Raw genomic sequence first — 19,854 nt, forward strand, 5'->3', positions numbered from 1 at the left:
ATCCTGTCACTTTTAGCTGGCATTACAGACTGTGTACAGTTTTTTCCTGGCTATATTATAATTACCCAGTAAATTGGGCTTAAGAATACACTCAAAGTCTTTCCTACTTGTCGTAAAGGCGGCTAGATGGGATAGAAATGTGTCGGATTGCAATTGTGAAACTTTACTGCTATATCTGTGGCCATCGAAAATGTACTATGATTGCTTTTCGAAATGTGCGCACGCTCTTCGACAACGGTATCGAGAGTCCTAGAATGCTTGCTTTTTCTAACTTTCTAAATTCCACCGACATAAGCGCTCGACATACTGGGCGCAAGGGAAGTAAGGTAGTGGGACTCTGGAATTCTTTAGAGTTCGGGGTACTCACCTCTCTCACTCTTGCCGTGATTGCCAGACACGAGTCCGCTGTCGGATGGTTCCTGACGGTTGAAAGGTGCGCTCTTTTGACTTCGAATTTCTGACAGGATTTTGACTATAAGGTTCCAGTGCGGGATAAGTAGCATCACAACTGCACAGTGCTTTGTGCCAATCGAGATTTCCGAAACAGTGGAGAAGGTTGCTTTGTATGAGCAACAGAACGCAGTGTAGGGGAGGCTAAGGTGACATTGTAATCGTGCTAAGTGATCTAAACGCCAAAGTGGTCTCTGACAAAACCTGTGAAGGAGAAACATGGTCTTAGCTACGGTACCGATATTAGTGGGGGGTTGTGGATGGTGTGGTGTTGTGGTGGCACATTGTTCGAGTAAAGAACTTGCCGCAAGGTCAGTTCGAATTTAACTGACCGACATCGTACGGGCAATTAGATTGACCACTTTGCAATCAGCAGTAGATTTAGGATAGGCAACTCTCAAGTTCAACCTCGGCCGCTTATGTGATCCTACTGTTGTTCGACTGTGGCGCTCAGAGGTGGCGGCGAGGAAGATGAGGCGGCAACCCTATCGGCCAAACCAAAACCAAGTGGCCGAGGAGAACCTCCATAGTGGTGGCACCGGGAGACGCTGTAATCACTTTGGTTTGCCGGCCGTGATTCAGTAGGCGAATGCTCCAAAGGCCTAATCAGGGCGATCAGACCCGAGTCTGCCCGGGGACTCATCTGAAGTGGCAAATTGGTCACGAAACCTTACCAGGGGTATACTGGTACCATGGCAACCGGGAAAGCCCCTGGACTCACATACTTCGGGTGAACTCCTGTTGTATGTGACGACAGCTCGGTTATTTGCGGTTGGCCCCCCTAGTGGGAGTTTCATGGTGGTGGCGGTTATACTCAAGCGAGAAGAGACCTTCGGGCCTCGGCGTGGTGTTGCGTTTCAATACGGTGCCGTACTCCTTAGTTCAGTAGAGATTTAGGTATGTCTTGCATCCACCAGTATGAATGCTAAGCCATGCACTTGGTATAGACTGGTACCCTTGTTGCTTGTCTCAGCGGAGCTCTGATTGTGGTCACAAAATCAGTCGGTGTCTTAAGAGGACCGTAGGATTAAGTCTCACGACAGGTGCCTACGTAAAACACCATGGGCTTCACTTGTTGTTCGACTGTGGGAAAGCTAGCTTGCTGATCGGACAGCATATCCCCGGAGTAATCTACCTGAGAATGTCATGGGTTGCCATCAAAAATGACATTTCCCGGATGTTCCCAAGGGAATCATAAGATCTGGCTAACTGCAGAATCCGTGAAGCGGATCGATGAATAGAAGGAATTGAAGGCTCTATTGACGTGCGAAATTATAAAAATTAAAATACTGTGCCTCGTGACAAAATGGAATTTGTTATCGCGTTGGTCCGGCAAGTGGGAAATACCGTATGGCGCAGGACTGTATACCGCATCACGAAAGAACTTGCATGTAGTCGCAAACTTTCCAATGGTCTTGTGAAGGACGTCAATGGTTGATTCTTCTTCTACGATGATGAACAACTGAAGAGGTAGAAGAAACACTCCATCACGGTTCTTCACCGCATCACATCCAGTGAAGCTCATCCCCTTGTTGATGAAATGGCTAGTCACCGTAACATGTAGATACTAACTGTTACTCCAAATAGAAAGGAAAAGTTTTTAGCTATCCATGTACTCAAACGGAGCAAAGCCGCTGGTCTTGCTACAATAAACCTGCAACGCATCAGAGAGCACATTGAAAGCTTCATCGGCAGAGAGTAGGCTGGTTTCCGCTCCGTATCCGTTTGCATTGACCACACCCTACGGATGATTTTGGAACCGTGTGCGGAGTTTGGATCTTTGCTTGGCCTGCTCTTCATTGATTTTCGAAAGCTTTTAATAGCGTGAACAGGGAATGTATCTACCGTACTTAATGCGAAAGAGGCATTCCGGAGAAACTAATAGCTACGCGCGCCATATGATGGCGAAAAAATCACGTGCTACATCGAGGTAAAATCTCAGAGGAATTTGAGGTCCAAAGCGGAGTCTGCCAAGGTTGTATCTTGTAACCGATATTATTTTTCCTGTTCATTAGTAACGTTAGTAAGTTCAATGAAATGCAACGCCTCTCTTTAAACACCTCGATTACGTTAGTGACATCTGTTTGCTCTCTCGCTTTGGATTTGGGAAGAGAGGCAATTCCAGTTGGACTGAAAATAAACACCCAGAAATCCAAGGTTCTCAGTTTGACGGATCATCGAAATTCTCTCTATCTTCGCTTCGCTTTCGCGCCTTGTCTAAAATCTGGAAATAGAGTTATCTCAACATTTACATCAAATTGAAACTGTTCTTTGTGTGGTCGTATTCACAGTTTTTCTATCGATTGCCACTGAGCCTAGAGTGGAGCCTCATTGTTATGGGCCAATGATGGTTGGGGTAAGATAACGTAGATTATCATATAGATGGTACTCAGTAATGAGCTGAAGTTCTTGCACTGGTGATTTCTCCCCCTTTTATGGATAGGGCAGATTATTCCTCGTTTTCAATCGTTAGGTATTGATTCTCGCTATTCCAAACCTTGAACACGGACTGGTCCACCTGGTGTTGTTGTTCGCTTCCATACTGAGGTAATTCGGCTGTAATTCCATCAACTAGCGATTTATTATTCTAAAGCCGATGAATTGTGCGGACCTTCGTCATCTGATTTTCAAAAGCCCGTCCCCATATAGCTTCTTCAGTATTCAACAAACATTAAGTAAATTTGAATCGTAAACCCACCCTCATTTAACATATTCTCCTGGTCTCACACCTTATTTGCAGGAGATATCCTCCAAGAGATCTATAAGTCTGGCAAGTCTACAGAAATGAACAATTAGGTTGGCAGATAATCTGATTATAAGCCCTAATTTACTATTGGCAAACTGAGGACAAACCTATACCTCCTATGCGAAAATTGGTGACTGCTAGCACTTCAGGTTTTCCCGCACCTAAGTACAGCTCCACCAAAGCGCCAATTCCAAAACATGTGCAGGGTTTTTGACATTTTGGTTTCTAACACGTTAAAATAAAAAAATCATTCATTTTATGCCCGGGTTATGGGTACTTGGGCCGACCTTTAAATCCTAAACACCAATTGGAATTGTGATAAAAGCCATATGGCTCAGACTACAAACGTAAATTGAAAACAAAAGTACCCCGCTTGTTCGCGTGTGCAACCGAATGTTTCACTTACCTGGATGACTTCATCCAACGAAAGAAAGGAAACTTCAACAGTTTCCAACCTGGGTTGGAATTATCTTTCAGGCTTCAGCTATTAATTAGGCGTGGTCTTTGACATTTCCGCGTTTCTTTGCCATCTCATGGCCTACATAAATTGAGATGCTCCTTTTTGAAGGAGAAGGTCATTAAATCAAAGAGAAATTTATAAGTTAATTACTCATTATAATTCATGGTGGATCGTCGCCTTTCCGCCGAAATTTATAGCCTAAGTTTAATATTCACCCACGTGTCACTATAAAAACAAAGAAAAAAGTAACAAAATAAAGCGTTGAGCTAGAATGCATACCTGTAACACGCGGTGTATGAAACAACAATGACGCGAATTACTGTTGCGAAATGGATGGAGTTTAATTAGCACAACAATACCATCAACATGCAGTATGTTAAGTAGAGTCGTAACTATGCTTTCAATCATAAATTGGTTGAGGTAGTTAACATTTTTCTTCCGAGGCATCGAGAAAGTTAAATAGTCCTCGAAGAGAAACCTTATTTTTATCCGGAGCTTTTAACTTTTAACCCTTTATTATTTTGAGGACAGAATTTAGTTAATATATTTTGCTATCATCATTTGTCGCTGAATCTCAAGCTTTTCACGACAATTTTTCACAAATTTTACAAGTTTAGCTCGGGGTAAACGGATTTGCCCCCATAAGTTTTGCCATTTTGATGGTTGTCTTCCCGTGTCCATTATGAATTTTATCTTCCTTTGGTTATTTCTTGGGCCGACTTTTTATGCCACTTCTTTGAATTCGAAGAAGACGTTTTTCGTAGGGGATACTTAGTTGGTTGGAATCGGTACTATCAATCACCACCAATTTATTAGAGTTTATAAAATAATGTTCCCCAGTATCTAGTCTTCCACCTTCACTACGCTGATGACATATAATATCTTCGCTATCTTGCTGAGTCATGACCTTTGGCCAAATATCACTAGATTTGGAAGAAGAGGTAAGCAGATTCGGGGTGAAGGTAAATACAAACAAAAGCAACGTTCTCAGCCTGAATGCTCATTGCACTCGCCTTATTTGTGTTAATTGGAGGATTATCCAGATCGCCGAATAATTTGTCTATTTAGACAGCGCAGTTTGCCCCGAATGCGACACAACTTGATGTCAATCGATTCATTAATAACGTTGTATCGGCCTTGATTGTTTTGTCTAAAATCTGCAAATGCAACTGTCTCAGCACTATCATCAAGTTCAGGTTGTTTGTTTAATTCAGTTATACAATAATGGCAGAGACATCTCAGAAACATTCCGTACCTACAAACAAAACGTTATAATATACATTCCATTTTTATGTTTGTGCTTTAAACAAAAGCCTATCAAAATTGCTCCAATGTCTGGTTGTCTGTCACACCCGATTTACTCGGAAACGGCTGAACTTATAGTTACGAAATTTTTTGAGTGTTGAGTTTAAGGTTGAATTTGCCTACATACGAAAAGAGAGTGCAACTTTCTTAAAACAGGTCTAGCTCTCAGAACCTATCATCCTAGAAGTAGGAAATTTGGCATCAGTATAAGCGATAATATAGGATACAATTCTTTCTCTTCTTGAAGCAAATCCAATTATTATTAACAGTTATAGAGAGTTTTGTATTTTATATGAATTAATTGCACTCTAAGACGTGTATGATGTCATCATCATATAAAGTGAGCTGATTTCAACGGCAGGAAACACGGGAAAATATTATTTTCACCTTTTGTCTGCAAAACAAGACCTTATTAAAATCGGTTCAATATCTGTCTCTCTCTCTCGTCTGTTTGTCTGTCTCTTTTTTTTTTGGGGAGGTGAAAATCTTCTACCCACTAAAACTACCCCCGACTCTCCCAAGCCCCGTGGAATCACCGTACTGTATTACACCAGGGAGTGGAGTCAGCTCATTTTAGCCTCTATGCAGCGTACGTAACCGCGCTTTTCTAGTCTCCTCTGCCTTTCGCAGTTTGCTCTGGATAGATACGACCATGGGATTAATCGCATCCCAGTCTTCCTGACATGTTAACATTCATCGCATCAGATTCTCCGGTACGGGTACCACTCGTAGAGTCTCCTCTAGGTTCTTCCTTTCCTCCACAAACTTTGGGCAATGGAAGAATATATGCTCCGGGTTCTCTGGGACTCCATCGCAGTTTGGACAATCGGGTGAGGTATCTAGTTTATCCTGAACAGGCACTGAGAAACTGAGTAAGATTGTAATTAACCTCACCGTGCTGTCTCTCCAACCATTTCTTGATGGCAGTGATGAGCATATGTGTCCACTGACCTTTTCCCGAGCGTTCCCAATGCTCTTGCCAGAGAGATCTCTATCTCAACCTTTCGGCGTTCTTCGTCTGCGTTAGAGGAGAGATAGACTTCGCATTATATATATCCGTCATCTCATCTGCCAAGATGTCAATGGGCAACATTCTAGAGATGAAAAATGCTGCATCCTCTGAGATGAACTCAGTTTGTTAGCGTTAAATTTAACCTGCAATGCCTTTCCCCAAACTGGAGCATAGAGCAATATCCTAGCTATAAACAACCTGGAAGCATGCCGTGACCTTCTTATGCTCGGCATCATTCTTGCCAGGGCCACACTTACAGTGGATGCTTTGTCATAAACATACTGCACGTGTTGCTTATAGCTAAGCTTCTCGTCTATCATCACTCCCAAATATTTGATGGCAGGCTTAGAAGTGCTGATATGATTCCCAATTTGACCGCTTCCGTTTTTTCCTCCGCAAGTGTCAGACCAGAAGTCCCTAGCCAACCCTTAACAGCACTGATCGCTTCGGAGGAGTATAATTCAGCATCTTCGAGGTGCTTTTGCGACCACAATCAGTGCTATACCATCGGCGTAGCCCACCACTTCTGGAAGAGGAAGATTTAGAACATCGTTGTACATGATATTCTACGGCAGTGGGCCCAATGCGGAGTCCTGTGGGATACCCGCAGAGGTAACGTACTCCTGGGGTCCGTCACCAGTGTCATACTAAAGCCACCGCTCCTGTAAATAGCTGTTGACAATTGCTGCCAGATAAGCGGGAATACCCATCTTCGCCAGAGGTTCCCGTATTAGAATCCAATTGGCCGAATTGAATGCATTTCTCACATCCAGGGTCACTATCACGCCATATTTGCTAGTACTGCCCTTTCCGTGGATTGCATCTCCGACCAAGCCAGTAACCATTTTGATTGCATCAATGGTTGATCTGGCTTTACGGAACCTATACGATCTGAGGGACCTCCCTTGCTCTCAACAACAGGGAGTAATCTATTATAGATTGCTCGCTCTAGCATTTTGCCCACAGTGTCCAAGAGACAAATAGGTCTGCAGGAGGTTGGCTCACCTGGAGGTTTGCCAGCCTTAGGCAGTAGCACTAACTTCTGTCGTTTCCATGATACAGGAAATATCCCCATCGAACAACTCAGCGAACATGTCCGGTTTGGATTTCACGGCAAGCTTAAGGGCCCTATTCGGCGCGCCACCCAGACCCGTCTGTCACACGCACTTTTCTCAGAAACGGCTATACCGACACGAAATTTGGTGAGAAGGTGGGAACTGTGAACGCCCAGACATGCAGTGAGTGATATCCTTCTACGTTGAGATTAAGGAGGGGTTCCCATATATGCAAAAGGGGGTGTAACATTTTTTTTCACCGAATATATTCACGTTGGGTATCAAATGAAAGGCCTCGATTAATACTTTTCTAAGTTTTGATATTTGTTAGAAAAGCAGGGAGTGGGAGGGGTGGAAAGTGATGATTTCAAAATACTATCCAAATCGATATCTGTTCAGATTAAGTTAATGATAGTATATTATCATATTTTTGGGGAAATTGAGTAAAAACCACCCTTAAGTTTATCCTAGAGTTATAAATATAATAGTAATATAGAATATAATATGAAGCATGTTATTTCCAAATTTGGTGAAAATCATACTATTACTAACAAAGATACAATAGCTCAAAGTTGACTTTACCGTCCAAGACTGCCATACGTATCCCATAGAAATGCAGCTCCGGTAAATCCCCACAAGCCACGCACAACCCTTTCCCGCTGTTTCTGTAGCATCAATGGCATTATGCATCTGCACCTGGAGATTTACATGGGAAGAAGTTGTTTATAGCTCAGCTGAGCTTATCCGCGGTAATTACCGATTTGACAGTTTCGTTCGGCTGGGGCGGCTGCATACTATGCAAGCAAGGCCTTGATTCACAGTCCTTCTCGCTGGCAGGGAAATGCGTCTGGACCAGCAACTCAAAGGTTTCACTAGACGATATTGAAGATCTCCCTGGTAAGTTTCCTGAGGCTGCACAGATCTTCATTCCACTGCAATGGCATGTACAGGGAGGATGATCACCAGGATGTTGCTTCGGCTCATCCCCCCGCCAGATCCACTTGCCTCTAACGCATGACCAGTTGACAAACGGATCCTTATCAGGTGGATAAGCCTTCTTCCAGCCACACTTTCAGCCCGTCGGAAGACGGGGCTTGCCGAATTATGTAACCTTAACTTAAAGCAAAATTAGATCTGGCGCCAGCGGGAAAATGTGTACAGAAGGTTTCTCACATAAAATGAACCAAACATCTTTACACCCGACACGTTGAGCTTCCGGTATTCCTACTTGTTTTTTTAAGGCTATAGAAAATGAAGCTAGAGGACCAAAGTAGAAGTGGTTGTTATCACTTAACATTCAAAGTGCTAGGGTTCCACGCATTTTAGGATTTCGAAGACTGCAGACCTATCTATAAAGCCGTTATAAAGTTTGAAAAGGATGTATGCGTGAAAAGGGGTTCTTCGCTGTTGTAGAAAGGACAGATTTAGAGAAAGCTGAGTAGAGTAGTGAAGATTTTTTTGCAGAATACTGAACGAGTAAATTTTCAATTGACGCAGTTTTACGGCAATCACAAATTTGATAAAGTCCGCAAATATTGCGGACTAAGCAATTTCGTTCGAGAAAAGCAGCCAAATTCGTGATCACTGGTCTTGGAGAGGGTCTGAACTGGTATACAGTTTGCGGGGTGTGTGTGGCAGAAAAATTGCTGAAACTTGGGGGAATATTGGGAAAAACTTTAGAAGCTTGTATCTCTGTTAATATTGAAGATTTCGAGAAAAGGAGCGAAATTTGTGATCACTGGTGTTGGGGAGGGTCTAAACTCCAAAATGGAATATAAATTGTAGGGTGTGGGTGCCAGGAAAATGGTAAATTGTTTTTGCTTGGCCAACGTAAGTTTTGGGACAGTTATTGCACTTCTTCTGGTATACCCTGCTCTTTTCTTTGTGTTGTTTTTCATCCTTCTCTGTAGTTAATCGCCACTTGAGTGTATACTACCTGCTGGAGCCAACCACTTGATATCATTTTTAGAGAAATTCGTCCGTATCTCATATTCCAGCTCTATTATTGCAAAGTGAAACAAGTGAATGGAAAAGCAGTTCAAATCCACATGTCGCAGGTAGGTCATGTTAACTTGGGAGATTTGAACCCTTGCCACCTCACCCGTCAGAATAGACTTGACAATGAATGGCCTAACGCCAAATTCCAACATTGTGAAGCTAGATCTTTTTCGAGCCAATGTGTTAGCTTCTCCATTTCCACCGATGTTCGAGTGCTGTGCACGCAAGGAATATCTCATTCAGTCGACCAAGTTTCAACAGCAAATGGCTAAATATGATGTTGCTATTTAATGCTGATAATTCTGGTTCAGTGTAAAAATACATTCGAAAGGTGCATTTTTGTCACGGACATTCTCCTGCTGTCAATAAAATCGAGTCCTAATTTTTCCGAAGGATCAAACAAATTCTGTTATTGAGTTATCTGTTCGGTAAAGGTTATTATGTTTGGTATCAAGTCTATGTGCATCGTTAGTTGTTTTTCGTTTTACCTTCAAATGAATGAGGGTAGATTTGTGATAGCTCCGAGTGCGGCAGAGGTATAGGTTCCATCGCCCCAGACAATGTATGCATACATTATTATGGACGTGTACGTCCAGTGAACCGGTTGTAGTTGTGGCAATTATTAGTCGTGGTTCAGATAAATCAGCAGCATTTCTGATATTGTTCTTGAAAAAGATGTATATACATCTAAATACTTGACTGTTTGTATAAGTTGGATTCCTACTCTTGATAAGAAGGGGAACGTGCAGCTGCCGCACCTAACCCCATAATGCAGACAATCATTTCATCTATGAGGGGCGCATTTTGATGTTTTACAATTGATTTATCGTTTTGTTATAATTACTGATCATCATGGATGACGCTCCGCCATCAACCCCCGTCTCTGAGCGCCTGATAGGCTTTCACATGGTTTCCATTATTTATATACCACGGTGGTCCTTCGTCCAGATAAAGGCTGAGGGTTTGAGGCCATGTACTTTGTACTATTCTCAGTAAAACAAAAATAAAATGCTGAGATCAGGGAAAGAAATAAATCAAATATAGATGCAGTTAGTCCACTATGCTAAATCCTACCTGATCCCTCTTAGTGACAGATCCTACGACAGCCAAAAATGATCGTGTTGGGATATCCAAAGCCTCGGAGAAATGCTAGGGCATTTACCTCAGTTGATGCGGTAAGGCGGGCCCCGTTTCTGTTGAGAAATGGGTGAGGGTTCTTGACGCATGGATGGCGTCAGGACGCACCGCCACTAGAAAAACGGAGGAACTCGTAAGAGCCCCTCGAATAAGACGCGTGGATATTTGACCTCTTTAAGAAACTCAATGGTGTGATAGTAAAAGCTGCAGCATAGAACGCGAACGCGATAAAATGGCTACAAACTTTTCTACTTTGGTAGTCCAAGCACCTCATACGATATTGGCCTTTTAAGAAGTCGAACGATTTGATGACCGGCTGATGAAACTCACCATTATATAATCTGATCGCAGTATTTTCTTCTCCAACGCATACACACCACAGACAGGTCGACCCATGTCGAGAAAGATGTCTTCAGGCAATCTCTCGACCTATAGCGTGCCTGCTGATGACTATATCGTCATCGCGGGCGATCTTAATGATCATGTGGGTGAAAAGGTAGACGGCAGCAGTTGCCTTGCAGCAAAATGGTTTGGAGCACGCAATTAGGGTGCCTAGCGTATAGTCACTTTGCTGAAAAGTACAATGTAGTGAATTTGCGTATCCTACATTTAATAGTGAGTAAAAAGCAAATCCTCATAAGACGCCAACATCTTACCACCGTTACTGACTGTAAAGCCGTTCCCTATGAGGCAATCACCCCTTAAATCGGCCGTTGATTTCTTTGCTGTGGTTCTTCCTTTTCTTTATCTTTTCTTCTTCTTTTCTTTAGTCTTTATTCCGTTCACAAGCTAGGTCGGTTCGTCGTGATCGGTTTCGCCATTTTGTTGTATCGAAGATTTGATCTGGATGCTGAGGCTTTCAAATCCCCACCCAGCGTATCAAGCCACCGTTGTTTCGATCGGGTTTTTGGTTGCGTACCATCGACTTTGATGTTCAGACCAATCTTGGTGAGTGAATTTTCTTTAGCGTGAATTACCTGACCATACCATCGAAGACGCTTCTCTTGCAATGTTTCCACTCTCGATGCAACCTCATATCTATTGCGGATATCCTCATTTCGGATGTGATCAATCATTAGTCCAACGCAACATCTTCGTCTCTATTACCGCCATTCCTTCCTTTATAGTCAACATTCAACACCATAGAAGGCGACAGGGCGGACGCTGTAAATTTTCGATTTGAGATTTTCATTGATACGTCGGTCACAAAGAACACCAGTTGTGGAACGTCACTTCATTCAGGTGGCGCTAATGCGTGACGCAATTTCATAATACAGTTCTCCATTGGCTGATAAGATTAACCAGAGATATTGAAATCGCTCAGTTCTGAGCAGGTCACTGCCACTGACAGTGATAGTGTTGGTTTCATGGGGATCGATCGCCAAAAATTCAGTTTTATTCAGATTCAATCTGAGAGCGTGTTGCAAGAGGTGATCATTCCATTTTTGGACATGTTGCTTGCGGTTATTTTTGCTATTAGACGCTAGGAAAACATCAGCTGCATAAAGCAGTGTATAGGGTGCTGGACGGTGCATGTCCCGTGCGACACGGCGTATAAAAAGAACAAAGAGGAGTGGTGAGAGGGTGCTTCCTTCATGAACACCGGGAGAGACACGAAGTGGTTTTGATACACCCGCCACACTTTGAACTGTACTTTTCGGATCATGGTAGAGCAATTGGACCCAACGCATGAGTTTTTCTAACACTAGGTGTTTTCGTAGAGCATATCAAATGAGTTCGTGTGGCACACTGTCAAACGCTTTCTCCAGATTTAGAAATGCAATGTAAAGAGGGCGATAGTTCACACAATTCCGGGAATACGTTTGTGAGGAATGCGTTCAAAAATCTTCATGGTATGAGACAACAAGCGGATCGGACGATAATTTGAACATTCTACTGGATTTATCGATATTGGAACTGTGGTGCTTACCAGTTAGATAGTGTTCTACCTTCTTGAATAACCCGATTGAAGAACTCGCTGAGTTACAATGTTAGGTGTCAGCTCAAATCAGATGTGATTTCATCAGGTCCTGTTGCTTTTCTGATTTCATTCGTTTTATTGCTTCCTCGACTTCAATGGCGCTGACAGGTGGAATTGCTCGAAATATCGGCAATGCTTGTGGGAATGGAGGATGAACAAATTTTTCAGTTGAAATCTGCTCCAAATATTCTGGCTATCTGTCCGTCGTGGCTCGTCGATCAGTAAGCAAAGTACCGTTCTTGTTATTAACGCAAACGAAAGTGTTCGATGTCCTGCGTGCGTTGGTGCCGGACATAGGTGGAAGTACTTTTTGAAATTGATGCTGAATTTTTCAAAAGATTAATTAGAAAAATTGTTAATATTCAATTATAAATATTCGAAAAATTTAAAATTCGGTTCCAGCCAACAATAAACGACTTCTCCTTCGGGTGTGTGATATTTGTTTATCAAAAATATAAATAGTTCTCTTCCGTAGCTGATTGATTCATTTTATTCTGTGGATGGATATGAATACCAAGTTTTTACATTTATTTCCTATTATTCCTCGCGGGGGGAGTGAATAACCATAGGTAGCTTTATAAATCCTTTTCGTCAGTTCATAAACTTTTAGACGTTCATGTTCATTCCTGAGTACAAATTACTCAAATTGCGGGCTACTGCCTCAAGTCTTTTGTTTGACATCAATTCATTAAAACGTGAATTTCACTTTCAATATTTATACGACGAATTTCGCATGTTTAATGAACCTATTAAGTTTCAATTTCAAGCCTCTGCGGTATGAACAGTAGAAGCAAAACAAGCTGTCGAAGATGTCGATGCCGATATGTAAAAACAGACGCTAAGCAAGTTAACGTGACAAAAACCGTTAACGGCAAGAGTTTCAATGTTACTTCTGGTTCTTGGAGGAAATAGCAGTCAGTGGGACGAGTATACTTAGCGCCAGGTTATTCGCGATACTTTTTTGTTACCTTTCGGTGTTTCTGTTTTGTTATTATGTATCCAGTTTTTGAAGTGGCTTTTTGATCAGAAATTTAATCGTCGTTGGGGTTAAAGACTCTCCTGTCTAGTTTGCGGCTGGCTGAAAAAGTGGTGCCACTAATTGATGTTCAAACATTCTCAAATAAACACAGAAGTGAATATTTCCTGATACTTGACTTGCTCGAATAGAACTTACTAAATGTGTTGGAGAGGCCGCGGTAATTGTTTATGATACCACATTTCATCACAGGAGCAAGTATTATAATTGATGAGTCTCATCGACGTTCGAGAGCAGTTGAGTTCCTTTATTTTCAAAATAGGTTTAGCCTTTGTCATTTAATTTTATCTACAATTAATGGATATGTAAATTCTGTGACGTACTGGATTGACCATTGGTCTTAATTAGTGCCATAGAAAAGTTATGTTGTTTTTGAAAAATTCAAGAAATAATACCTACATATGTTACGTGATCAATTTTTTGATGCCATGCGCCAAACTATTTGAAGAACACCTTCGGAACTGGTTCTACTTTTGCTAATATTTTTAATGTCCAGATATGTTTATTTGCAGTATTGTCTTTGAATTTATCAAATAAGATGTTAGTGAATCATTCTTTTTTGTGCATTGTGATTCCTGGTTGTACACAATGTGGATTGTAGCTATTTACTTGCGCGCAATAAACACACTGCGACAAATTAACCTTCAAATAGTGCATGAAACTTATCAGTTAATAATATCCGTCCCTGAATCAATTTGCATTGAGAATTCTAGCGCATTCTACATCGCATATTTGTTTGTATTGGATTATCTCCCTCAAATAAATTAACTTGTCATGAAAAGTAACATTTTAGCACCAACGAATTCAAGCATACCGAATTCGGTTAAATCTGTTTATGTTAATCTTCATCTTAAATGTAATGCTGAGAAGGTCAATCTGCCGGATTTTGTTAATCCATATGCGGCATATTATATGATATTATTCAGCATTTTTGAGCCTGTTCAGGCGCGAAGGTGAACAGAATACAATGCATCAATCAAATGTTAAATGGCTCGATCAAAATCTCAACTATCGCGAATTATAGATGAAACGTTAACTGGCTTTTCTTTTATAGCAGAATATTTAGAAATTTTGGTAGTTTATTTGTCAAACGTTAGTGTTACTTTCTAGTATATATTGAACATTATCTCTCGTTGTTATCAAAAGAAAGTGAAACATGGACTATGAGTTTCTTAAAGCTCAGAAAAAATGATTTATTATAAAGACCATGCCGCTGTGATTTAATTTTAAAAGATGTTATACATTTTATCCGTTTGTTATTTGCCTTCCTTCTAATCGGTACGTGCAAAGCTTCAAGCTACAGGTAGCCTCAACATCATCTCAGGGGTCTATGCACCAGGCCTCTCAATCTGAGTTGATTTCGTCTGCAATGCCTTCCTACATTAGGGCTGCTTCCACTGGCTCTACACCCCTGATCGTTCCTGTCGCCAATCCCAGTACTTCATTCACCCATACCAGTGGTCCTAAGCTAAAGGTGGCGTCCCCACCTAAACAGCTCTTTATCTCCAGGCTAGCGTTCGCAACTTTTACGGACAATGTTCTGGAGTATATAAAGAGCAAAGTTGGTTTCTTTCTTCTTTATCCTGCGTTAGACTGACAAAAAAAAAACAACACCTAAAGGATGATTACATCTTTTAAGGTGACTTATCCACACGAAGTTGAAGTCCTCGGTAACCCTTCTTTTTGGCCTGAAGGTGTATTCATCAAGCCATACAGGCTGGACGATGCCATATTAAACTCCGAGTTCCCCGAAAGGTACTCCACTTTCCGCACAACTTCCTCCCGTTCATTGTATCTTTTGTATATGTTTCCTGTGCATGTCCTCCTCACCTGTATGAAGAATTGTTGGACAGCTTGTCTCAACTCTTTACTGTCAGCTTACCTTTCCTCCCTTTCTTCCTTCGCGGAGATTTTAACCTCCCCATGCCCTACTGGCCTAATTATCCTAGCCTTCCAATTCCTTCCAACAACCTCTCCCATTCTTCCCTTCTACTTGCTTCCTTTATGAACACTTGCTCTACCCTGAATTTCAATACCACCAAAAACTCCTTGGGCCACACTCTCGATCTCTTCCTTTCCAACCTCCCCGAGCGCCACCTCTCTTTATTACCTTGCCCATCCCCGTATGTCAAAACTGACGCTCACCACCCCAGCGGTTGAATTTGAAGCGGAGCTCCCTCTTTCTAAATTTACTAAGTTCAACTTCCGCAAAGCCAATTTTGACGGTTTTAACTCAGCTTAAGCGTCTTTCAACTGGGTACATATTTTAAGCAACTCATGGTGTGATCAAGCTCTAATCTAATCAATATCCTGTCCGATCTCCTCTCCTGTTATGTCCCTTCTTACCCAACTTGGCTTACGACGAAAATTCTTATTCACATTCGCCTGAAACATACACTGCGGGAGACGTTTCCGGCTTCCAAGAATGACGTCGGCCTTGCTCACTTTAAGGCTATACACTCTACTGTGAACTCAATGGTCAGAAAAACGCGTAAAAGGTACTTATTGAGCGTCTAAGCCGCCCTTGCCCGCAGTAACTTAAAACCTTTTTGGTCTCACGATCATGATTCTCGTAATTCCACTCGATCTCTCCTTTCTTCTATCAGTTTCGCTGACTCCACTGCCAACTCCCCACAACAATCCTGCGACCTTCTCTGCACCTACTTCTCCTCAGTGTTTTCTCCCTCGAGCCCTCCCCCCTCTACACCTCTCATAACTGCAGACTGCTCCGAATCTCTGGCCATTCCTCTCCTTAAACCTTCCTTGGTTGAGTTCCTCATTGGTAATCTTCACCCCAATGTCGGACCTGGCTCGGATGTGCTTCTTAACCTCTTCCTCCTTAACTGTAGAAAACACATTCCCATCACTCTGAGTATAATCTAGAACAAAAGTCTAGATGAATGTTACTTTCCCCGTATCTGGAAAGTGGCCCTTATCATCTCTTTCCTCAAGAGCGGAGACTCTTCTCTTGCTGTGAACTAGCACCTCATTTCTCTTCTCTCCTCTTGTTCCAAAATCCTCGAAGATACGTCAACGACTGGTTATCCGTGCACTTCGTCACCTCATTGTCAAAGAATACCATGGTTTCGCGAAACATAGATCTACGGCTTCTTTACCCACTTTGTTGCTAGATGCTTGAATTCACGGAAGGAGGTACATGCTATCTATACCGAATTCTCCAAAGCCTTTGATACTGTTAACCATAATATTATCCTCTCTAAACTTTCATTCTTAGACTTTCCTCTCTCAATCATCACCTGGCTTTCCTCCTATCTTTCATACCGTTCCTGCAAAGTTTCTTTTCATGGTTACTCATCTCGTTCTTTCTCTCCTTTCTCTGGTGTTCCGCAAGGCTCTATACATGGCCCGCTACTCTTCCTGTTTTTTATCAATGACCTCGCCTCCATCCTCACCTGCCCGTATTTGCTTTATGCAGACGACCTTAATTGTTTGCCTCTGTTTCGTCTCCGTGGACTGTGCTCTATTACAGTCCAACCTCGATAATTTAGTCCGTTGGTGTTCGGTCAACAAGCTAATACTGAATGTCAGCAAATGCCGCTGGATGTGCTCCCCAACATCCTTTTCCTATTCTCTCAGTGGACAACCACTTTCACTACTGACTTCTTTCAAAGACCTGGGTGTAATATTCGACGACAAACTTCGTTTTAATTCCCATTTCGTTGACATCATCAATAGAGCTTCCAAAATGTATGGTTTTATCCCACGTTCTTCCTCCAACTTTACCTCAATTCAGCCCTCCTTAACACTCTTCTATTTCCTTGTAAGAAACATTCTTGAATATTGCTGTGTAGTCTGGTCGGCCTTCCGCATTCGTGACTGCCGCGCTCTTCAAGTTGTACAACGCAAATTCACCCGGACCCTCTTTTACAAAAAGAACCTCCCACAGGTTGATTATCCGTCACCACTTCGCACCCTCAATCTCCTCTCCCTACAGCAACGCCGTATCTTCCTTGGTATGTGTACTCTTTTCAAACTTTGCAATCGTCTGATGGACTGCACCACCAACTTGGATGTTACTTTCTGTATCGCCTCGTCTCATAACGCACGCATTGTGGACATTTGTGATGTACCCTTCGTGGGGCTCGAGATTTACTTCCACTCTCCGATCCCGAGGCTATGCCGGTCCTACAATGCCCTACAGCTTGGGTCCTTTGACTCTATTTCCTTCTCTAGTTATAAGCCTAAAATAAGTCATTCACTTGCTCCTCTCTCTGAGGACAATTTGTAATAAGGAATTTGTTTCCTGTGTATTCTCCTCATTAAATAAATAAATTCAAAGGATACCGCTGGTTTCTGCCAGACAGTTATGCAGGGACTATATCCATTAAAACTGCTTCCTCATTCTTCCACTTTCCCCACGGTGTTAGGCCAGAATTTATCGGAAGCTCTTACTCACGTCCATATCCTTCTCTGGTTCCTTCCTGCGTCCGACTTCTTCATGTCCAAGCTTCTGATGCACTGCTGTTATCACTTTTCCTACTTTAGTCCATATTTCCATCGATTTAGATATATGTCGTTGAACTTGTAACTTGCATTGAAATAAAACATCCTCTGCGTCCACTACAACGCTCAGGCACTTTGAGAAATAATGGAAATCGTCATGCCGAAACGGAGAGAGGTGCGCTCGATAGCTACATTAGATCGAAACCTACTTCGCCATAAGGTCGCTTGATCCATCTCGAAATATTCCATATGATTTTGCGGACCCAATCACTTCATCACGATTCTGGCTCGTTGTGTCGTAAATTCCTTCGTTCAACTGAATCGTAGCACAGACGCCTATCGATTAAAAGGTCGGTAGTGAAATGCACTAGGTACTAGCCCGTCTAATTCGGTTCTCTGCATCTGCAACAATGCATATTGTGAAGTGTTACTTCTGCTGTTCCGTCTGTCAATTCTTATCTAACTTAAACATAACAAGCAGGCTGGCACTTTCCAGCCGGACTACTGCTTAATGTACTTAAATGTTTCTAACTCTTCATTTAATTCTCTGAAATCTTGAGAAACTAATTGGTCGCAGTGGGAGACTTGAATACGGAGCTTATCAACTGGCACTCAAGGCTAGCTTCTCCTAAAAGTAATGAACAGTATAAGGCAATCTTAGGCAGCAAACTTTTGCATCTGCATACTCCCTGCTCACACTAAGAAAGTAGCTAAACCTTCATTCCGTCTTTTGCCTTAAATCCTTCTTAAGTAAGTGACTCCTCAAATGGTTATCAATCGCGAATCGAGAGTTCCGTGAAATATACATTCAAGTCTGATACACTCGACGAGACACTGGTATGTGTACGTGAAAATCCCATTATAGAGTAAACTGGGGAAAACGCGAGAAGTGGAAGACACATCTTCTCTTCTTTTTCTTCAGCCTTTGTCCCGTTCACAAGCTAGGTCGGCTCGTTGTGATCGGCTTCGCCATTTGGCTCTATCGAATGCCTGATCTGGGTGCAATCTCGAGGTCTCCAGCGTATCAAACCACCGTTGTTCCGGCTTGTTTACCATCGACTTCGATGTTCAGATCAATCTTGGCAAGTGAATTCTCGATGGCACGAATTAGAGACGCCTCTCTCGCAACTTTTCCACGATCGGTGAAAGCTACCCCCCGACCCCTGCCCCCAGTTAGTCTCCAGGGCTCAAAAGAAGGAGGCAAGAAAATGTAAGAGGAAACAACACCCCACTTAGTTAGAAAACCGTCTGCCTAAATTCGAGGCCGATACAAATTGTGGAGCACAAACGGGAAAGACGAGGAGACATCGGATAGAAACCAAAACCCTTGCGGAAATCCTCGGTGAGATGCACTATAAGATCAAGCCCGAAGATAGTGGAAGAGAAGTGCCAATTATACTGAAAACGAGGGGTGGCGGAATCCTCGTTGAACTAAATCGGAAGACATCAAACAAGACTACGTTCTGTGAGGCTGTAAAGGATAGAAATGACTCTGGTTTCTAGCCTAGAAACTATATTCTCTCTTTTTACCCGAGGTTTGAACTGTTTTACAGAAAAGACCAAAGAAACCATCAAGTATGAAGGCCATATAGGTATTACCACTGCGAATTCTCGAGGCCAAAAGCCATGGTTGCCGAGCCTATAACCTGCCTGGAATCTGACAAGAGAAGAACATCCGGGAGTACCAGTGAGACGGGAAACTGCCTAAATCGAAAGAAGTTTCTTTCTAGGCAGCATCCCGAATAACGAATACTAAGGGACAACATGACAACAAGGTTTCACTTCTATATGAGGCTTGAAACACGTTGGAGCAATAGGGCAAACTGGGAAAGCGTGGCATTGAGATACGGCTTAAACCAGTATCTAATTACTTAGTACACTGACGAAGCCCTTATGGCAGAGGGAGCAGCCGCTGGGGTCATTGGTCCGAGGAAAATGCACTTTGAACGCCAGGTGCCTTCTTCAACCTCAAAACGAATTACAGGCGACAGAACATTATTATTCTAGGGATCACAGTGGAAGTACTTACTGGTCACTGCAGGCTAAACTATCACTTGGGAAAGCTATCTATGGACACTGTCTATAGATTCTGTGAAGAGAGTGATGAAACCTCCACAGTGTCGGGCAATTGTGCAAAGTAGGTTCAAGCACCTGCGCGAAAACTTAATACCAGATGCCAGGTTGAAGCCCTTGTAAGTAGTAGTAACATA

The 19,854-nt window shown here is 42.4% G+C and overlaps 1 protein-coding gene across 4 annotated transcripts in view; it reads left to right on the forward strand.

Annotated features, from left to right (window-relative positions):
- Positions 1-19,854, forward strand: part of LOC119649688 (protein spaetzle 5) — a 96,354-nt gene that overhangs the window by 40,214 nt on the left and 36,286 nt on the right. The gene's annotated exons all lie outside the window — the stretch shown is intronic.

This window comes from Hermetia illucens, chromosome 2, assembly GCF_905115235.1.
Source record: "Hermetia illucens chromosome 2, iHerIll2.2.curated.20191125, whole genome shotgun sequence".
NCBI lineage: Eukaryota > Metazoa > Arthropoda > Insecta > Diptera > Stratiomyidae > Hermetia > Hermetia illucens.